This window comes from Salmo trutta, chromosome 31 (assembly GCF_901001165.1).
Source record: "Salmo trutta chromosome 31, fSalTru1.1, whole genome shotgun sequence".
Classification (NCBI taxonomy): domain Eukaryota; kingdom Metazoa; phylum Chordata; class Actinopteri; order Salmoniformes; family Salmonidae; genus Salmo; species Salmo trutta.
The window spans coordinates 27,013,034-27,019,010 of NC_042987.1; positions in this window are offsets into that span (position 1 = coordinate 27,013,034).

Genomic DNA, 5,977 nt, shown 5'->3' on the forward strand with positions numbered 1-5,977 from the left:
TTGTTAAAATCCACAGCTACAATAAATGCATTCTACATAGTTTACATAGAGTCCAGTGAAGTTCCTTGAGGGTCGTCTTGGTGTTCACTTGAGGGGGGATGTGCACAGCTGTGACTATAACTGACGAGAATTCTCTTGGTAGGTAGAATGGCCGGCATTTGATTGTAATGAATTCTAGGTCGGGTGAGCAGAAGGACTCGAGTTCCTGTGTGTTGTTATGATCGCACCATGGGTTGTTAATCCTAAAGCATACCCCCTGCCCTTCCTCTTCCCATAGAGGTGTTTATCTCTGTCGGCACGATGCATGGAGAAGTTTGAGGGAGCGTGCAATTGACATGTTGATTGCAGGAATGTCCACAAGAGCTGTTGCCAGATAATAGAATGTTAATTTCTCTACCATAAGCCGCCTCCAACGTTATTTTAGAGAATTTGTCAGTACGTCCAACAGGCCTCACAACCGCAGGCCACGAGTAATCATGCCAGCCCATGACCTCCACATCCGACTTCTTCACCTGCAGGACCATTTGAGACCAGCCACCGGGACAGCTGATGAAACTGAGGAATATTTCTGTCTGTAATAAAGGCCCTTTGTGTGGAAAAATGAATTCTGATTGGCTGGGCCTGGCTACCCAGTGGGTGGGCCTATGCCCTCCAAGGCCCACCCATGGCTATGCCCCTACCCAGTCATGTGAGCTCCATAGATTAGGGCCTAATGAATTCAACATAGGAGGAAATACACATACACTGAGTGTACAAAATATTAGGAACACCGTTTGCCCTCAGAACAGCCTCAATTCGTTGGTGCATGAACTACAAGGTGTCGAAAGCATTCCACAGACGTTGGCCCATGTTGACTCCAATGCTTCCCACAGTTGTGTTAAGTTGGCTGGATGTCCTTTGGGTGGTGGACCGTTCTTGATACACACAGAAAACTGTTGAGCATGAAAAACCCAGCAGCGTTGCAGTTCTTGACACACTCAAACTGTTGCGCCTGGCACCTACTACCGTACCCCATTCAAAGGCATTTACATCTTTTGTCTTGCCCATTCACCCCCTGAATGGCAAACATACACAATCCATTTCTCAATTGTTTCTAGGCTTAGAAATCCATATTTAACCTGTCTCCTCCTCTTCATTTACACAGGGGGTCTCCAACAAGTAAATCGCAATCTACCAGTAGCTCGCAGCCCACAGCTCGCCAATCAATTCTGAAAGTACATGCATTTTTTCATGTGTTCCATTGCAAACTGTCATAAACATAAAGCTCCCAGCTACTATCCAATCAAAGCCACGTTCACATTATCCAAACACTGGTTAGCCACTATTGGCTTACAAAAATAAAAAATAAACATAATATTTCCAGCAATATTTCCCCCATCTGTCTGTCTGTGGGGTGCGTGCGTCTGTTTATCACCTCGTGCGCAGCCAGTTAGCGATGCTAATGATAACCGTCTTGTGGGTAGACCAGGGTTGTCAAACTCAATCAGCACAAGGGCCATACTGAAAAAACACAATGAAGTCTCGGGCCAGACAGCCTATTTTTACAAAACATCTTGCATATACCTGGCCCCAGCTGGCCATTGTTTTATTTGAAAACATATGGCCCTTTATAATGGCCCCTTATGTACATAGGATGCTATATATAGCATTCTTAACATATTAAAACAAAAGAAGAGATAAATAATATTTGTCCAGCCTTTGATGCTATGCTTGCAGATATGCATAAAATTATGTGACTCTAGTCAAAAAGTGGTTAACAACTCCAAATAACAAAAACCTGGCTAGGTTGTTGTAACACTAACAGTGAACAACCAAGACATGGGGTAGCAGATAGCTAGGTGGTTAGAGCATTGGACTAGTAACCAGAAGGTTGTAAGATCAAATCCCTGAGCTGACTAGGAAAAAATCTGTCATTTTGCCCCTGAACAAGGCAGTTAACCCACTGTTCCTAGGCTGTCATTTAAAATAACAATTTGTTCTTAACTGACTTGCCTAGTTAAAAAAATGTAAACTTAAAACATGTTTTACATTTTTTTTGCATTGCATGGATTACCGGTGCGGCTGAATTCAGCATTGCTGCATGATGTACACTTTTAGGCCTAGTTGAGTAACCAGCCTAGGCTACTGCTCAAACAGCTGTAATAGGCCTACATGTTTTTCCTTTGCATGGTGTTGTCTTTTTTGGTTATTCACTGTCAAGCTTTAAAAAGCGAAGCCAGACTCAACATTGTAGTAGCCTAGCTAGGACTGTGGCATGTGTCAGTACATTGTCCCTCAGCTGCGCATGGTAAACAAGACACAGGAAAGCAGCGCAGTTGATGCTGAATTCACCAACTCAAGCCATCAGGCTGTAATTTCATAAAGTAGATGACTCATTTATACTTGCTTGTGTGTCCTATTGTTTTTTAGTAGTAATTTATACCTGTATGTGAATGCTTTATCTTATAACTTTTTGACAACCAAGATGACATTTTCGTGAGGCTACAGCAATGACCCGTTTAAACTTCGGTTCGGTAGAGGATTCGCTCAGTGCCATAAGTGATGATATGATATAGAGCACTGGCTGGCTCATGTGTGGGTCTGGGAAGAGGTGTGTGTGTGTGTGTGTGTGTGTGTGTGTGTGTGTGTGTGTGTGTGTGTGTGTGTGTGTGTGTGTGTGTGTGTGTGTGTGTGTGTGTGTGTGTGTGTGTGTGTGTGTGTGTGTGTGTGTGTGTGTGTGTGTGTGTGTGTGTGTGTGTGGCAATGAACTGCAGTTTGGCGTGCAGCACGTTGAGCTGTGACTTGTAGTGCAGTACATCGCGGGTGTTTGAAAGCTGGCCAAAATGAATTGACAACCCAAATCATTGCACAGACCAGATAGAATTGTGTAGCAGGCCAAATGGGCCTTGTATTTGACACATGTGGGGTAGTCTAAGACTTTCCCCAAAAACCTTCTCAACTAAATGTTAACTGTAAAGTAGTCTTACCTGATCTCAATCATTTGTATCCATAGGGGGCCCATTGTTTTGTGAACTCTGCCATGACATGTGCTTCAGCAGTAGGCCTAAGCAGAAACATTGCTAGACTGACACATTCCTCTAATACTAGATGTGCAATTAAAGGGGAAATACACCCCAAAAATAATGTGTTCTGTTTTTTTCAGACCTATACAATTGTCTTCTTTTGTGATTAAAGAATTGACATTGTCTCAGAACACCCCCTTTAGATGTTTCTTTATGAATAAGTGTAATATTGAGAGTAAAAAAAATCTGAAGAAAAAAAACATGAAAATAAAACAAAGAAAATATATTTTTAAGGGCCTGCCATGCCAAATACTGTTTATTAACCATTATTTTACCAGGTATATTAACAGAAAACACATATCTTGTACACCAAGGACCTGGGGATGAGTTGCAGGGTAGAGAAGAGAAGAATGTGCCTATTATTGCAGGGCTTGCAAACCATTACAGACTACAAAGGGAAGCACAGCCGAGAGCTGCCCAGTGACACGAGTCTACCAAGTGAGCTAAACTACTTCTATTCTCGCTTCGAGGCAAATAACACTGAAACATGCATGAGAGCACCAGCTGTACCGGAGACTGTGTGATCATGCTCTCCGCAGCCGATGTGAGTAAGACCTTTAGACAGGTCAACATTCACAAGGCCGCGGGGCCAGACGGATTACCAGGACGTATACTGCGAGCCTGCGCTGACCAACTGGCAAGTGTCTTCACTGACATTTTCAACCTCTCCCTGACTGAGTCTGTAATACCAACATGTTTCAAGCAGACCACCATAGTCTCTGTGCCCAAGAACACCAAGGTAACCTGCCTAAATGACTACCGGCCCGTAGCACTCATGTCTGTAGCCATAAAGTGCTTTGAAAAGCTGGTCATGGCTCACATCAACGACATCATCCCAGAAACCCTCCAGTTTGCATACCACCCCAACAGATCCACAGATGATGCCGTCTCTATTGCACTCCACACTGCCCTTTCCCACCTGGACAAAAGGAACACCTATGTGAGAATGCTATTCATTGACTGCAGCTCAGCATTCAACACCATAGTGCCCTCAAAGCTCATCAATAAGCTAAAAACCCTGGGACTAAACACCTCCCTCTGCAACTGGATCCTGGACTTCCTGATGGGCCGCCCCCAGGTGGTAAGGGTAGGTAACAACACATCCACCACGCTGATCAACAACACAAGGGCCCCTCAGGGGTGCGTGCTCAGCCCCCTCCTGTACTCCCTGTTCACTCATGACTGCACGGCCAGGCACGACTCCAACACCATCATTAAATTTGCTGATGACACAACAGTGGTAGGCCTGATCACCGACAATGACGAGACAGCTTATAGGGAGGAGGTCAGAGACCTGGCCGTGTGGTGCCAGGACAACAACCTCTCCCTCAACGTGATCAAGACAAAGGAGATGATTGTGGACTACAGGAAAAAGAGAACTGAGCACACCCCCATTCTCATCAACAGGGCTGCAGTGGAGCAGGTTGAGAGCTTCAAGTTCCTTGGTGTCCACATCACCAAGAAAATAACATGGTCCAAGCACACCAAGACAGTCGTGAAGCGGGCACGACAAAACCTATTCCCCTCAGGAGACTGAAAAGATTTGGCATGGGTCCTCAGAGGTTCTACAGCTGCACCATCGAGAGCATCCTGACTGGTTGCATCACTGCCTGGTATGGCAACTGCTCGGCCATCCGCCCGCAAGGCACTACAGAGACTAGTGCGAACGGCCCAGTACATCACTTGGGCCAAGATTCCTGCCATCCAGGACCTCTATACCAGGCAGTGTCAGAGGAAGGCCCTAAAAATTGTCAAAGACTCCAGCCACCGTAGTCATAGACTGTTCTCTCTGCTACCGCACGGTAAGTGGTACTGGAGCTCCAAGTCTAGGTCCAAGAGGCTTCTAAACAGCTTCTACCCCCAAGCCATAAGACTTTAGAACATCTAGTCAAATGGCTACCCAGGCTATTTGCATTGCCCCCCTCCCCTCGCCACACCACTGCCACTCTCTGTTGTAATCTATGCATAATCACTTTAATAACTCTACCTACATGTACATACTACCTCAACTAACCGGTGCCCCTGCACATTGACTCTGTACCAGCACCCCCTTGTATATATTGTTATTTTTTACTGCTGCTCTTTAGTTACTTGTTACTTTTATCTCTTATTCTTATCCGTATTTTTTGAAACTGCACTGTTGGTTAGGGGCTCGTAAGTAAGCATTTCACTGTAAGGTTGTATTCTGTATTCTGCGCATTTGACTAATACAATTTGATTTGATTTTATTTGAGTGCTATATAAAAAAAATATATATAGCTGGCAACATGTTTCATTTTTAAAAAATTTGCTCTCGTGTTAGAAAAGGTTGGAGAACCCTGATCTACAGTGACTAAACTGGATTTAACAGGTGACATCAGTAAGGGATCATGGCTTTAACCTGGATTCTATATATATAGGCTATATGTAGGCTAGTTTTGCTGGGAGCCAATGAGGAGACTCGGGATCTTTCCCCCACAGCCCTTTCCCCCACGGGTTTCCATGGTATTTTCTTTGTTTTGGTCACGTTCTATTGAACTCTTTACCACATCTATTGTGTTAATGGGAAGCTAACATGGCTACCATAGGTTGTTGTAGTTAGTGTCTTGTAAATACATCATAATGCTCAGTCTAGACATTCCGTTTTATAGTATTTAAAAAAATTATTCCCATGTAATTTTAATGAGGAGCTAACAGGCCTGTCTTTTTTTAAGTTAAGTTTTTAAAAAAGAATTTATTAACAACAAATCAATACAGGAAGTACATGTGGGAACACAAGTATATATGAATAATATACAATGGACAATTGGGCTAGGGGGTACAATATCACATTACACAAGGACATACATACACTTATAATTCTAACAGCTTTTATGTTAGTAGAGTATTTAGACTAGTAGGCCTGTCTTTATCTGCAATATTTCTTGGATGGCGTC